The sequence below is a fragment of the Dipodomys spectabilis genome, unplaced genomic scaffold, assembly GCF_019054845.1.
Source record: "Dipodomys spectabilis isolate Male_0828 unplaced genomic scaffold, ASM1905484v1 ptg000106l, whole genome shotgun sequence".
NCBI classification, from domain to species: Eukaryota; Metazoa; Chordata; class Mammalia; order Rodentia; family Heteromyidae; genus Dipodomys; species Dipodomys spectabilis.
This window is the reverse complement of record NW_024870783.1, coordinates 19,752-36,145: the sequence shown is the minus strand read 5'-3', so window position 1 is coordinate 36,145 and position 16,394 is coordinate 19,752. Positions and strand designations below refer to the sequence as shown.

The following is a 16,394-nucleotide window of genomic DNA, read 5'->3' as shown; positions in this document are numbered from 1 at the left end:
GGCAGCTGAATGAAATATGTTACAAATCAGACCATGGCTGTAACAGGGATTAGGTAAATTTGCTATTTATGTTTTGCTACTGGATATTATATAAAAATTCATATATATATGTATATATGTATTCACATACATATCTGTGTATATATGCATATATATGGTAACTCATGGATGTATCTCTCAATGAACTGGAAATTTTCCATTTTAATCAAGAAATCTGCTTTATGTTTCAAGACTTGATGAATTTTTTATAATCTAAAAACAAAATCTTTTCTAAAGCTCTATTGCCTTGCTTTTAAAAACTTGGTTTGATATACCTAAAATGGCTCTTTCTTTTGGGTGGCTGCAAATTGTTAGCACAATTTAAGTGAAACATGAGTATAGATCAGAGATTTTTAAAGTCAGAAGAGTCGTTGTGAGGTGTGTGCTGCTTGGGATGAGCAGGAGGACAGAGAGTTAGGGTGTGCAAATGCCTCCATGACCTCTCTCTCTCTCCAGTGACCTTAAAGTTTGGCTGCATCTGAGAAGTTGTGTAGAGTAGAGGCAGTTGTGCAGGTAGAGGCCCCAGGAGGAGCAGCTGGGGCAGCCCAGCCTCTCACTTCTGCTTCTCTGGGAGGTTTTTGTCATGGCTTGTATCACTGTAGAAGGAAAATTATAATTCTGTTGACAGAAATAAGTTGCCACATCTTCAGTTTGCAGGCTGCTGATGGCGAGAGTGAACTCTGTCCCAGATCCACTGCCACTGAACCTTGGTGGGAACCCAGATTGCAAAGTAGTTGCATAACTGAGCAGGAGCTTTGGAGCTTTCCCTGCTCTCTGCTGGTACCAATGTAAATTACTGCTAATGCCCTGACTGGCTCGGCAAGTGATGGTGACTCTGTCTCCCTGAGATGATGACAGGGATGGTGTCTGGGTCAACTGGATGTCATATCTGGCACCTGACATTGGAAACATAAAAGCCATTAGCAGTTTAATTAATTCTGCTGTCCAAGTACTTCCATGAACAGCAGGCAGCTCAGCTGAACACTGGATGAATAATCCCCAGTTTCATTTTTCCTTACTTGCAATCCAGAGCAGCAGGAGCCCCAGGAGCTGAGCAGGGGCCCTCGTGTCCATGCTGTGTGCTGACTGGAACTTCTCCTGCACAGAGTGTGAGCAGCCTATGAAGAAGTTCCCAGTGTAGTGGGCTGTGCTCTGGGCACATGCAAATCAACATGGTTTGGGCAGTGCAAGTCAGAGCTTCAGCTGGCAGATCTCAGTGACAAAGCACAGTCCTGAGGAACCCAGATGTCCAATGTGCTTGTAGATAATGTGTTTCTAGAGACAAGAAAATATTATGATTCTGTTGGCCTGTGATAAGAATAGATTTTTTTCCAGATCTGAGGACTGAACTGAGAGCCTTGAACTTTCCAGGTAAGCACTCTTCCACTGAGCTCAATTCCCAAGCCCAAATATAATTTTTAACATTTTCAACTTATCCATGACTTCGTTCGTTTTTGTTTCACTAAAATCAGTCACTCAAAGACAAACATTTTCAAGAGAAATTAATTTTAGAATGCCCCTAACTCTGGTATCAGTGGAGTTTGTGACACAGAATTCTTAAGAGTATTCAAGTTGTTTGCCTGAACCTTGTTATATGGTTTAATAGTGAACTTTAGTACACAGATATGTGTGTTATAAAAGTAATAATACATGTGTAGGTAGAAAGACAGATAGATGCATTGATAGAAAGAGAGAAATGAACAGTATTCAAAGTATTTAATGGAAGGACGCACTGAAAAATATAATATGTGCAATAAAGTGTCTCGATCAGAGGTCTATGGACAATCCGTTGGTGCATTCATTGGTGTCCTGTGAACTCATATAAATGACTGGATTGCTTCCCTTCTGAATGTTCTTCCATATCTCCTCCCTCTAGAGCAGTTCACCTCAGGAATTTCTTCTTTAGTTTTAGGAAAATACCTGGAATCATATCTAGATTTGTGGGTATTACGCATGTATGTGCCAGATATTTCTGAACTTTTAGAGGACATTTGTTTCATCTGTTAATGGAAACTCTTCATTCTCAGAAGCTGAGTTTTTCTCTAGGCCGCAGACTCAACTCTACTTAAACTTCATTATGCTCCTTAAGCTGCATAGTCCTTCAAGTTACATGTCTTTTAGGTCCTAAGGCAAGCAGTATTTTCTGTACTAGGCCTGGAGCTTGGCTTAGTCCCTGAGCTTTGTGCTCAAGGCTGGTAGTGTGCCTAATGAGTCACAGCTTCACTTCCAACCTTTTGGTGTTTAACTGATGACAGAGATTCCTAGTCTTTTAGGTCCAAGGTGACTTCCAACCCTAATCATAATATCTCAGCCTCCTCTGTAGCTAGTATCATAGGCATGACCACCAATAAAGCAGATTTCACAAGTTGTATTTAGGAGATGTGATTCATATAGTTACAGAAATGGTAAATTGCAATGTAGTAAAGGGTGGGGTTGAGAAACTGGTGCTACCCAGTTAGTAAAGAACATCTTTAACCTGAGGAATCACAGACAGTGAAGCCAAAGTGAAATGAAGAAGGTCCCCGCATAGAGCTTATCATGTGGACATACTTCATCCCATTGTGTAAATTGTCATACCAGAGTTAGATGAACAGGCTGATCACATGGTACATACCACTGGAAGAATACATAGATGATGTGTAAAGATAACACTACTCTTTAAAGCCAATAGACCATGAGTAACTCATTACTCAATAAGTGTTTTCTTCAGTACTGTTTGCTAACAGAACTCCATCTGAGTCTTGATTTGATGACCTCCATCTTCTAAAACATTAATGTTCTCTGCACCACATGCTCACATAATTCTTCTACAATGCTCTTTTCCCCTATTTTGATGATGATTTATAAGCTTCCCTAAAAGATCTGCCCACCTCCTTCACTGATCTTTAATTTCACTTCTAATCTTATCACATGGTCCCATGAATAGCTCCTACTGCCCTTGCTGGGAGGATTTGGTGTCTCTAACATGCACTGTAGGACAAAGCTGGTACTAAATAAAACAAGGAGAATGCAGCTGGCTGCTATAGTTGTGAAGGCCATCTGGTAAATTCAAGGGGCCATAATAATATGATGAGGAAGAGAGACCCCAAGAGTATCTATTTCAGTGTGGTTAGAATCAGCCAGGCTCTAGGAATAACACATTACATTCTCCAGATCCACACTCCAGGGCTGCCTTCACCATGTGTGGACATGTGGCATGGGACTTGTGAATTTGAAATCTGCACAGACTTCAGGTACTGAAATACATGGAAGAGTTGGAATACTAGGCTCATATCAAAGCTGCAGGTAGGATTACACTGCCCTGAGATATGAGGAATGTAGCCACCTGGCTGAGAGATTAGGCTGAAAACCAAGGAAAGAGGTGGTGACCAAGCAGGACATAAGAAAACATTTCTGTGGGTCTTCCAGAAAGAAGAAAGAGCATACAGGAAAGAAAGGTGTTAATGGTCTGGACCATGGACCTGAGTGAGTCCTGGGTCCAAAGAAAAAGTCTATTCCTCTCAGAACAGAGAGGAGCACTTCACAAATGAATGTAGAATTTAAATATCTATTGTTTATACGTACTAAATTACCTATTAAACTAAAACATTAATTGATATAATTCTAAGTGTCTAACTCAGCATTTTAAATTCTGACACTGAAAAAGAATGCTAGGAACAATGAGCAGTTATATTTCTAGCCTAACATCATGAAGCTCAGGACACCATCTGTGTCTTTAAGGACAATCAGTGGCCTGATCACTGCAGAGGACTCTTGGGAACTGCTGGGGACAGGACTGACACTGCAGCCCCCTCTCACCTCCCACAGCTGGACAGGGTGTGTGCACATGTTCCCTTCAGGGCTGCATATCTGCAGGGTCCACCCTCCTTCCCTCACCTTTCTGACCTGCCCTTAATGACTTCACTAGAAGAAACTGTGGGTCATCCTTGTCAGGTTTGATAACAGTTTACAAAGTGGAGGTGGAGAGACACAATCCCCTCTGTAAACATGGTCCTACATTCCATGTGTGCCATGACAAAATTTTCATTTGGAGTTTTACCATTCTTTCTTAATAATTGTGCAGATTCCCAGTAGTTTTATTTGCATAATCATGGCATTTTACTTATTTTATTTTTGGATAAATTATAATTGTCATATATTAACAACACAATGTTAGTTTGTGATGAGAACTCTACCTAAATGCAGCTTATTTTGAAAAAATCACCACCTCCTTTCTATTGCTATACTCTTCCTCTCCCACTCCTACCATTCTTCATACTGTGTAAAGGAACTTCATAACTCAAATGCTCATGTGGGTATATATATATGTATATCTATTTATTTATATACCAATTCACCTTCTACACTTAGTGAGCTTTTTTCCCTTTCTTTCACCCTTACCTGTCTCCCTTCATATATTTTCCGTTTTAGCATTCATGTTATATTATTATTATTATCATCATCAATGTCATCATCATCATCACCACCATCATGACTACCACCATTTAAGTCTGGGTTCCACAAGTAAGTAGGACCAAACAGTAATTTGCTTTTGCATCCTGACCTATGTCACTCAATATGAGGATCTAGTTCCTTCATTTCCTTGCAATTTACATGATTTCATTGTTCATCTCCCTCTGTCCTTACCAGTGAGCCAGAGCATTAGCAGCCCAGGAGCTTACTAAAAGAATTCTCTTTTAAGAGTCCTGATAGGACAAGACAAGGACAAGCTGAGCCTTCATCTCAGACTCAAAAGGGAAAGTCCTCCTTAGGGAGCACTATGCAAATTATCAGGTGGATGCAGCAGTGTAAAGGGAGCACAAGGTGGGCAAAGACCTCTTGTGTGACAAACTGCAAATTATATCCACCTGGATACCATATTTCAGAGGCTCAGAAGTAAAGATCTGTGTTTTCTATAAGACACCAGAAGCATTATCTGGTTGGTTCTCCTGAGGCTGATGGAAGACAGACAAGATTGAGAAGGTTGTCAATGAGCCCCTCTACCAAATCCCCCAGTGACCTTCAGAGCCTGGCTGTGGCTGAGATGCACTGTCAGCAGGCAGAGGCACCAGAAGTAGTACCTGGGTCAGGCCAGACTCTCAAATTTGCTCCCTCCATCCCCAGGGAAGTTTATATTTGGTCTTGCATCACCGTGGGTATTGAACAATTTTTTTTTTTTTTGGTCCGGTCATGGGGCCTGAACTCTGGTCCTGGGCACTGTCCCTCAGCTCTTCAGCTCAAGGCTAGTGCTCTACCACTTGAGCCACAGTGCCACTTCTGGCTTTTTTTTCTTTTTGCTTATGTGGTGCTGAGGAATCGAACCCAGGGCCTTGAGCATACAAGGCAAGCGCTCTACCACTGAGCCACCTTCCTGAACTATTTATTACTCAGTAGTAAGTTGCAGTATCTTCAGAATGCAGCCTGCTGATAGTGAAAGTAGACTCTCTTCCCCATCCATTGCCACTGAATCTGGATGTCACCCCAGACTGTAAATTGGATGACTAATAAATCAAGAGTTTAGGAGCATTGCCTTGTTTCTGGTGATGCCACTGTGAATCATCACTAATCACTGATTGGATCTGCAAGTGATGGAGACTGTCTCCTACAGATGCACACAGAGAGGATGGACACTGGGAAATGGGGATGTCACATCTGGCCCCTAATATTGAAAACAGACACCAAATATCAACAGAATCAATTATGTTCTGGGAGTTTCCATGAGGAGTGAGGCATCTCTATTAACCCTGGGCTCAATAAATTCTTAGTCTTGGCCTTCTTTATCTTTGGGTCAAAGCAGCAGGATCCCCTGAGCTTAACAGGGGACCTTACTAATCCTGTGTGCTGACTGGGATTGATTGATGCACAGGGTGTGAGCAGAACATGAAGAAGGGTTCAGGCAGTTGCTTGTGTGGGAGCACATGCAAATCCTCAGGAGCTGGGAACAGCTGCAGGACCTGGGCACGATCCCTGAGCTTTCTTGCTTGAGGCCCATGATCTAGGCATTCTAATACTCGGTTCAAGAGGACTGGAGAGAATGGACATCATTGTCTCATTCCTGAATTTAGAGAAAATGGACTTGGTATGACCTAAATGGCCATTTAGTATAATGCTGGGTGGTTTGCCATATACAGCCTTTATTGTATTGAGGGATGTTCCGTAGATTCCTAGTTTTTCCAGAGCTTTCATCATAAAGGGGTATTGGATCTTGTCAAGTTCTTTCTCTGCATCTATTGAGATAATTGTGTGGTTCTTATCCTTGCTCTTGTTTAATTTTATTAATTAATTTGCATATTTTGAACCAGCATTGCATCCCTAAAAGGAATCCAGTTTGATCAAGGTATATGATTTTTTTATGAGTTGTTGAAGTCAGCTGGCCAAGATTTTGTTGAGAAGTTTTGCGACCATATTCAGAAAAAAAATGGGTCTATCTTTCTCTTTCTTTGATGAGTCACAGCCTGGTTTTGGATGAGGGTTATATTGGTTTCATAAAAAGAGTGTGATAGTGAATTTTTGCTTTCAATTTCATTGAAGAGAATGCTGAGATTCCACCATACCCCAGTTAGAATAGCTATAATCAAGAAATCTAGTAACAACAAATGCTGGAGGGGATGTGGACAGAAGGGAACCCTACTTCATTGTTTTGGGAGTGTAAACTTGTTCAACCACTTTGGAAAGCAGTATGGAGTTTCCTCAAAAGACTCCACATAGAGTTCCCCTATGACTCAGCAATCCCACTTTTGAGCATTTACCCAAACAATCACAAACAAGGTCATACCAAAGCTACCAGAACAACCATGTTTATCACAGCATTATTTACCATAGTTAGGATATGGAACCAATCCCAATGCCTCTCAATAGATGAATGGATCAAGAAAATGTGGGACATGTATACAATAAAATTCTATGCCTCCATCAGAAAGAATGACATTGCCCCATTTGTGAGGAAATTGAAAGGCTTGAAAAAATTATATTAAATTAAGTAATCCAGGCACAAAGAAACATAGGTCCCATGGCATGTGGAGGGCTTAAGTGGTAAAGGAAAATCTATCACTATTCATGCATGACATAGTGCAGATGGGGAGAACCAGTGGTTCCCCCTGCGGTAGTTGTTTCTTTTTTTTTTTTTTAATTGTGAAAATACCATACAGAGGAGTTACAATTACATGGTCAAGTTAATGAGTACATTTCTTATCAAGCATTGTTACCTCCTGCTTTGTTTCCCTTAACATCTCTTCCCATCTCCTCCACCACCCCCATCGCCACCCCTCACCCCACCCTGCACCAAAGTTGTAAACTTTGTTTTTCGACATAATATCTTATACATCTCATTTTTGCAGTGGGTCCACCTGTATCCCTACTTAAACAATTTGTTTTTTCCCTTCCCCTCCACAAAATATACCAACATCAAATACAGTGAGCACAGGGATAATACCATGGGAGAGGGACCTTACAAAGCAAGGAAGAAATTTCTCATACATATGTTAGAAACAATAGCAAGAAAGAAAAAAACATTTGAGTCCTTATCTTGGGGTCCATTTTGCCTAACATCAACTTATCTGACCGTTTCTGCTTGTCTCAGACATATACTAGTTATTGCAAATAAAGGAAACCATTGGACCTATGTTTTGCGGCCTGGCTTACTTCACTTAAGATATTTTATATTATATTATATATATTAATATATATTAATATATTTTTCCAAGTCTTTCCATTTCCTAAAAAATGGGCAATGTCATTCTTTCTGATGGAGGCATAGAATTCCATTGTGTAAATATACCACATTTTCTTGACCCATTCATCTACTGAGGGGCATCTGGGTTGGTTCCATATCTTAGCTATGGTAAATAGTGCTGCAATAAACATAGTTGTGCTGGTAGTTTTAGTTTGGTCTGGTTTGTGCTCATTTGGGTAAATGCCCAAAAGTGAGACTTCTGGGTCATAGAGTAGCTCTATGTGGAGTCTTTTGAGGAACCTCCAAACTACTTTCCAAAGTGGTTGAACAAGTTTACACTCCCACCAACAGTGCTGTAGGGTTCCATTCTGTCCACATCTCCTAAAGCATCTGTTGTTATTAGAGTTTTTGTTGATAACCATTCTTACTGGGGTGAGGGGAATCTCAATGTTGTTTTGATTTGCATTTCTTTTATGTCTATTGGTCATTTAGTCCCGATGACTGACAAGGTTACTAGTATTGACTTCCAGAAGCCAGTGTGCTGGGAAAGTATTATACTTAGAAGAAAAGGAGCCTGTTACTCTCTGTGTGAATTCATCACTGTTCTTAGTTACAGATATTAAGTGCACTCAGCGTCAATGCACTTATCATGGGATGTGGGTTTGTTCACAAACTATTGAAAAGTTTAAGGCAAAGGGTCTAGAAACTCAGTTTTAAGGGTGGAGTTGTACATGGAGCCTGTAGGGGGAAACCTTGCTCTATACTCACTTGCCTCCTGCAGAGAAGAGCTACCACTCTCTTCTTACTCCAAGAATATGGCACCCAGATACCAGTGTTCTGAACCCACCTCCTGGCCTGCAGCTCTCCTGCCTTATTCACATCCATATTTCATCCTCCTGAGGCTAAATAGATGAGTTGGGTATGTTATTCTACACCCTCTACTTAGAAACTTATTTTCCCACACTTACACACCCTCTTTAAAAAAATGTACCTCACCATATTGTTATCTAACAAATTGCCAAAGTTTCCACTACAATAATAGCCATCCCTCTCAACCCAGAGATGGTGATGCCAAATGCTCTCAGTACAGCATCCATCTTATATCATTGGTCAAAGTTAGTTAGAACATTTTTTGGGGGGGTCCAGTCGTGGGGCCTGAACTCTGGGCATAGGCGCTGTCCCTCAGCTCTTCAGCTCAAGGCTTGTGCTCTACCACTTGAGCCACAGCGCCACTTCTGGCTTTTTCCTTTTTGCTTATATGGTGCTGAGGAATCGAACCCAGGGCCTTAGGCATGCAAGGCAAGCGCTCTACCACTGAGCCACCTTCCCAGCCCCAGTTAGAACATTTTATAAAGATGTGTACTTAGCTTTTAATGGCTGTGACAAGACCTTAATAAAAGCAACTTAAAGGGAAGAATTCTTTATTTCAATCTTAGATTAAAAATTTTACTCTGCCATGTGGGCAGAGTACAGTGGAGCTCACATCATGTCACCCAAGAAGCAGAGTGAATGTACTACTTTCTCCTCCTCACTCTTTTATTGTGCAAGAGACTGAATCCTATTGAAAGGAGCTGTGGACTATGAGGTGGATCTTCCTCTCTCAGTCAATTCTCTTCAGAGAGTTTCTCACAGACAGGTTCAGAAATACACTTTCTTAATCTGCAAGCTATCCTACCCATTTGTCAATGCAGAAGAGCTACTACAAAAAGTCATTCAAAGTAATTGTGTTTTCTTGAACTTTTCATGACAATGGTAAGTGTAGAAATAAGATTATTTAGCAATATATAGATTAGCAATATATAAGTTTCTTCAAAAGTCTCCATGCTCTGTATTCTTACATTTCTGTCTTTAGCACAGGCTCTGGACAAAGTAAGCCTCATAATTTGTGTTAGTGTATGTGTGATTGTGTGTGTGTATATCTACACATGACGCATCTTTATCTTTATATTTATAAATATACACACATATATGTATGTTTGCAGCAACAAACAAATCTTTATGGATGTTTTAAGACATCTGGTCCATAGGGACATATGCCACTCATTTTTAACTGTGAACTTAATGATATTTGATGTCTTTATCGCACGTATGAAGTCATATTTTATTGCTCCAATTATATATTAACATACATTACTATTATTTTATATATTTCTGTAATATGGGTAATAGTACTGACTATTCCTTGGATGTTTCCATAAATGAACTAAAATGTATTCTATTTATTCGTATATTTTGTAGATTTTTTTATTTCTCCTGTTTCCGATTGTTTTGTAAACATCTATTGTGAAGCAATTGGTTTTTAACGAAAATAATGTGCAATGAACCACTAGAAACTTTTTGGCACACAACCCAAGTACTTATATTCATCAGCAATTCATACTTTTTTCTGGTCACTCATGGAGCTTTAATTCAGGGCTGGCACTCTCCACTTTGAGCCACATGTCCACTTCTGGTTTTCCAGTTATAATTGGAGATAAGAGTCTCATGGACTTTCCTGCTGACATCCTCAGATGTCAGCCTTCTGAGTAGTTAAGATTTACAAGCATGAGCCACCCACTCAAGACTATTCACACTCTTAATGACTGTTGATCCAACTGGAGCTCTTGTGTTGCAGGTCACTCTGTTTGCCTCTGACATGGATTTTGTTAGATCTTCCTCAGTGGCCAAAGAGTTACTTCTAGAGTTCATAAGCAACATCTAGAGAACAAGGTCACAAAATACCCAACACAGGAGCACATTTTTAGAGGGTTTGTAGTCCAAAGATTAGATGGCAGTGTCTTGAGCTTGCTAAGCAATTCTTTTTTATTTTATTTTTATTTCATTTTATTTTAAAGATGCTATACAGAGGGGTTACAGTTATATGAGTAAGGTGATGAGTACATTACTTGTTGATCATTGTTACCCATTCCCTTGTTGTTGTCCCACTATCCCTTCGCTCCCCAACCACCCACACTCCATGAGCCATACACCTAGCTTTTTCTGTTTTAGTTTTGTCTATCAGATAGAGGTAAGACCATGTTCCATCTTTCTGTAACTCCCTTGTCGCCATAAGTATAAGATGGTAGCACAATGCTCAGATTTCATTCAGAGAGCGTTGTAATAATGATTTGCCAATATAGCCTCAACTTCAATCCACTTATTTCCTTCTGTGACCTTTGGGGATTATAGGTAAAATGTTTAGTAATTGTTTAGTCTTGATATATCCTCACCTTTCTAAAACCATTATTATTTTGAGGCTTGAGATCATGGTATTGATAAGTAGTTGTGCATATCTAAATAATTTTTTCCAAGTTAAGATCTTCTTAGCCAAAATAAGCATGTGCTAAAGCCTAGTTTCTGAAGCTTTGTATGGATCCTTGTTACCTAATTAAAGTAGAGATTGTTAGTCAGAATATATAGATGAGTTCCTAATATTTGTGTGTCTGAACCCAAGTACCTGACAGGAACAACCTAAGGGAAGAAAGACAGTATTCATTTGGGCTGATTGTGTCAGAGATTTCAGTTCACCATCCTTAGCTTCCTTGGCCTATGGAGAGGCAGAATATCATGATGTTGGACCATCTAGTAGAGGCTACTCAACTCATGGCAAACACGAATTCAAAATTATATAGGAAGAGGTAAGGGCAAGATTTAGGGCAGCTCACATAGCCAGAAGGGAGTTTTTAGTTCAGGGCTGTATCACAGTGGTAGGACATGTGTATGTTGAAAGCAGCAATAAACTCCAACATCTTCTGCCTCCACCCTGTTTTCATGTAAAATCTTTGCTGGAACAACCCCCCACCACCCCACCCTGGCCAAATCTATCCAGAAACTCAGAAATTAGGCTGAAGACTTGATAGATCAGGAGTTGTAGAGACTGGCCTGGTTTATGCAGGAACCGATCCAAACAGGTGTTTCCATTGCTATGCAAGAGGCTCTGACTAGACCTGCAGGAGATGGAGGCCGGCTCTCCCAGGGTGCCAGGCAGGGAAAGTGGAGTCTGGGTCAGCACAACATCTCCACTCGATCCTGAAATTAGAATAAGACAGAAGTGCAAGGTTATGTACAAACATAGAAAAGCATGCTTTTTATTTGCATTTTGATATATTACCTATTGTTCATATTTCATAGTTTGGCTTACAATATAAAATAATTCATATTAGAAATAAAGGTATTTTTAAATATAAATGAGTATTCAGAAGTCAAGGAGAATCTTCACCAAGGCATAAGTTTTAGATCCTTCTGAAATATTTCTCTATTTCCCAGACCTAAATCTCACTTGCCCCATCATAGATAACAAGAACTGAACATCTAACACTTGCATAGATCACCACTGGCCCCTGAGAGCATACCTTCCAACCACTCTTGCTCCTCATTTCCCTTTGCTCTTACGAGGGATCCAGAGCATTTACAGCCACAGGACCTGAGAGAAGGACTTCATTTTTAGGAGTGAAATGAGGAGTCTTGACAGGTCAAGGCAAGTTCAGAGCTGAGCCTTTATTTCAGACTTAGAATGGGAGGCTGTCCTTAGGGAGCAATATGCAAATAGCCAGCTGGGGCAAAAGTGTGAGAAGAACCTAGGGGAGGGTAAGGCCTGCTCTTCTGAGAAAAGTGACATCCTTGGCAATAATCAATAAAAATCCATGATGCTTGCAGCACTGGGAAGAAGGACCCCACTGTGAAAGTATGGTTTTGAAGAGACATATGCACCTATCACCCTAAATCAGCATCAGAGACCCAGTGATAGGTAAGTTTATGTCCAACACAGTCTCTAGGAAAGAAATAGATTTGAGGCTGATCTCCCCTGAACCTAATTCAGCTAGTCCAGAAAAAGACAGTGTCACCACCAGCAGCACTAATCCTCAAGGGAGTTGACCAATCAGTGCACAGAGTTGAGCTACCTGAAGATGCATCTGATACCATAGTTCCCATCTGTTCAGGGATGTTTGCTATAAGTGTTAGAAACTCTGATTCCTAGGAACTTCCTATTAAGATTTAGGATAAAGAATTGACAGGGAGAACAAAATTTTCTTTTACAGGTATTATCCTGATGGTCTTTATAATGGAAAAGGAAAATGATAGAAATGTTTATACATGAAAGTGTGAATATATGTTCAATGTAACAATTTTTGTATCCACTAATATCCTGTCATTCTTCCACACTATATTTCTATAGCAAATTAATCTAATAATTCTTTAAAATTTTCTCTTTAGAGTAATGGAAATGTGAAATTGATGAAGATGTACTGCACTCACATACTGACGTGTTGACTTGAAATGCCCTAGTGTAAATACTTGTATATAATTATATACATATACACATGATGAGTGTGTGTATATATATACACATATATATATAATTGTGCTTATTTTAAACTAACATACAATCTTTTTAAATTTATTTTATTTAATTTATTTTTTATTGTAAGAATACCATACAAAGGAGTTACAATTACATGGGCAAGAAAATGAGTACATTTCTTATCAAGCATTGTTGCCTCCTCATTCTTTCCCCTTCCCATCCCTTCCCATACTCCTCCCCTCCCCCCCCATCCTCCCTCCACTCCCTACCAAAGTTGTTAAGTTCGTTTTTCAACATAATGACTTGCATATCTCATTGTTGCTAACATACAATCTCTAAAGGTCTTCAGTCCCAATCCAAAACAACTGGTTTTTGCTTATTTGTCTCAGAGATTTCAGTCTCTAGTTCCTGTCTCCAAAGATTCTGGACTTGTAAGGCAGAACATCACCTGGCAATTATGAGCAAATAGAGAAGAAGGCTTGTGCTGATGCCACAACGTACCCAATTTAGCCCTGCGAAGAGGTGCCTTATGGAAAATTATTAGACCATTGGCTGTCCATTCCTTGAGAGTATTAAAACTGTTCTCATGAAATGAGTCACATAATATTCACTTGTTATAAAGTGAAGACAGCCATGTGCTTGTCCATCTCAACTTGCATCTGGTTTTCTATTTATGAATATTATTGTGACACAGACAGAACTGGCCTTGAATGAGTACAAAACTCTTCTTCATTCAGAGCTTAGGTCAATTCCTCTGTTATAATAAAGGACTGGTACAGGGCTATGTGTGTGTGTGTGTGTTTGTGTGTGTGTGTGTGTGTGTGTGTGTGTGTGTGTGTGTGTGTGCGCGCATTTATCTGTATGTACAAGAGAGAGACACAGAGACAGAGACAGACAGAGACAGAGATAGAGAAACAAAGAAATTCTGAGAACTATGGTTTAAATGAAAATGCTTTTAAATGTGTTGAGGAGTAAAAATCGTATCTGTAGTATTGTTATACTCATCTGAATACAAATTCCTAAATGTGACATGGATCATTGTTAACTTGCTGGCATATATTCAGTTGATCTGAGGTGATTTTGTCATTTTGAATTTGTGGCATGCTCTCAGGGATTCTGCTGCTGATTCTGATTTCTGGACAAATTCTGAGTAGAAAAGAAAATAATACTGCATCTATATTTAGTTGTGTTGCTTCCTATGTGTCAAGAAGGAGTTTTGTTGGAGAAGTGTTCCTTATATATGCTATAAATACTTCATTTTGCATTGACTGAGTTTGACTGAAACTCTTGCTATGCAAAGTGCCTTTCTGTATATATTCTGTGAGTTGGACCACGACTTCACTGGGTCATCAGCTGTGAACTCCTCTCATCACAGTCTCTTCTGGAAGTACATTTCCCAACACTGATGAGATCACTTCTAATCTCGATTAGAAACCTTAAAAGATTCAATCTTGTTCAAATATAACCTTCAAAGAAACAGAAGGGCAGAGAGGAGAGTGAAGAAATTTAAAGCTTTAGTCTGCGCAAGCTGGGGAAGCTGGGGAGGCTGGGCAGTCAGTGTGTAACTATGGAACCCGAGGGTACTACAAGCCGGGCTCTGTAGGCATTCGCTTCTGCCAGGAATTTAACAACATGCTGTACCCACAGGAAGACAAGGAGAACCGCGTCCTGCTGTGTGTATGCCGGAACTGTGACTACCAGCAGGCAGCAGACAGCAGCTACATCTAACGTCAACTAAATCAAGCACGAAGTGCACTAGCTGACCCAGATCATTGCTGACCTGTCCCAGGACCCCACTTTGCCTTAGGCTGAAGACCACCCATGCCAGAAGTGTGGCCACAAGGAGGCAGTGTTTTTCCAGTCACACAGTGCCCGGGCTGAGGATGCCATGCGCCTGTACTACCTTTGCACTTCAGCCACCGCTGGACCGAATGAACATCCCTAATTCACCCTGTAATAAGTGCCAGGTTCTGTGCCCATGAAAAGAAGAAATTTAGAACTCCATACACATTTCTTATTTTCAGTTGTACTTTTATTATCTCTCTGTAGTTGTGCAAAAAAAGTGTTACCATTAAACATGTCAGTTTATAAATACAATGCATCTTGAATAATGTCACTCTTTTATCTTTCTACTCTGTGCTTCTCTATCCAACCCTTTTCCCTCCAGAAACATTTCCATGTATAAAATACATATTAGATTATTAAATATGAATTTATGGCTCTATATATGTATGGTACACGGAAGACCCTTTTCAGACTACTCTTGGAAATACTGAAGCTATATGGTTCACTATTTTATATGTACCTGTTATACAGTCCCATAAGTGTCCTAAATGTATTTTATTTATTCACATTTTTCATACTTTTTTCTATATGTGTATTTATTTAATTGGGCCACAAGCCAAGGGTGCTTTGACCATCTAAACTCTGAATAAACAATAGAAAAAAATGTTGTCCAATCATTCTAAAACAAGGTACAAATTTATATTATTTCTCCTTTTATTTCCTCAAGTTACTATAAAATCATTATTTCATTCTCCCTTTATCATGTGAACTGCAGAACAGACAAAACTGGTACTAAATAAAACAAGGTGAAGGAAGCTGGATGTTGTATAGGTGTGAAAGCGACCTGGTAAACTTAGGGGGCACATTAATAGATTGACAAAGAGAGGCCGCAAAATCATTGACACAAGTAAGGTTGAAAGAAGCCAGATTCTAAGGATAACCCCTGAAATTTTCATGATGTATGCTCCAGGGCTGGCTTCAGCAAATGTGGCCATGTGGCTTGTGAATTTCCACTCCACATAGACTCAGGCAACAGAATCCATGGAAGAATTTGGAATAATGATCTCAAACCAGAGCTGTGGGCAGGCTTACACTTCATGGGTTGTGAGTTTCTGCCTGACAGATGAGGCTGCGGACTCAAGGGATGGAGGATACTGGAAGACTTTCCTGTGGATCTTTCTGGGAGAAGGAAGTACAGTTCAGAAGGAAACTGTTTATGGACTAGGCCATGAACCTGAATGAGGTCTGGCACAAGTTTCTATATCATCAGAAGAAAAGCTACATAAACTTTCGAGAGGAAATAAAATGAAAAAGGATAAAGATAACAGGAACTATGCTAAACATGGTGGGGAGCTGAATATTCATCCATTGTTGAATGGAATTTAAAATGCTACAGAAATGTTAAAATGACCTTGAAATTGGGTAACAATTTGACAAAAATGTACTTATTACCTTGTTTATATAACCATAACCCCTTTGTACATCATCATGACAATAAAAAATATGAACTTGGACAGTGCTTTCTAAACTTGAAAGCTCTATTAAAATACATTTCAAAAAACATGGTGGGGCATTTATCCCAGAGTAATGCATTTCATTTTCACATAGAAACTTGTAAAGAAATAGTCTTAGAATCCT

The 16,394-nt window shown here is 39.7% G+C and overlaps 1 long non-coding RNA gene and 1 pseudogene across 1 annotated transcript; both read left to right on the top strand.

Annotated features, from left to right (window-relative positions):
- The first annotated feature begins 554 nt into the window (after positions 1 to 554).
- LOC122114158 lies at positions 555 to 12,530 on the top strand. The gene is made up of 3 exons (XR_006148535.1): positions 555 to 769; positions 9,703 to 9,709; positions 12,520 to 12,530. It is a non-coding gene; the product is annotated as an uncharacterized LOC122114158 (long non-coding RNA).
- A 928-nt stretch (positions 12,531 to 13,458) lies between these two features.
- LOC122114168 lies at positions 13,459 to 14,906 on the top strand (annotated as a pseudogene).
- Positions 14,907 to 16,394: the final 1,488 nt, after the last annotated feature.